The 242-nt window shown below is 53.3% G+C and overlaps 1 non-coding gene across 1 annotated transcript; it reads right to left on the bottom strand.

The window, feature by feature from the left end:
* Positions 1-8: 8 nt before the first annotated feature.
* Positions 9-127, bottom strand: LOC127740034 (5S ribosomal RNA). Its single transcript, XR_008000769.1, has one exon. It is a non-coding gene; the product is annotated as a 5S ribosomal RNA (ribosomal RNA).
* Positions 128-242: the final 115 nt, after the last annotated feature.

Genomic DNA, 242 nt, shown 5'->3' with positions numbered 1-242 from the left:
AAAAAAAAGAGGTGCAACACGAGGACTTCCCAGGAGGTCACCCATCCTAGTACTACTCTCGCCCAAGCACGCTTAACTGCGGAGTTCTGATGGGATCCGGCGCATTAGTGTTGGTATGATCGCACCTATTAGAGTCTGCAGACACAATTTTCTTAACCATACGGCGCGAGAGAGCGTAACACTATCCGCGAAGCCTTGCGGGTACCGTAGGTGCCTGCCGAGGATGAGGCCATTGCGGCTCA

This window comes from Arachis duranensis, chromosome 6 (genome assembly GCF_000817695.3).
Source record: "Arachis duranensis cultivar V14167 chromosome 6, aradu.V14167.gnm2.J7QH, whole genome shotgun sequence".
Taxonomy (NCBI): Eukaryota; Viridiplantae; Streptophyta; class Magnoliopsida; order Fabales; family Fabaceae; genus Arachis; species Arachis duranensis.
Note: the sequence above shows the minus strand (reverse complement) of the source record. Positions and strands in the feature narration are given on the sequence as shown.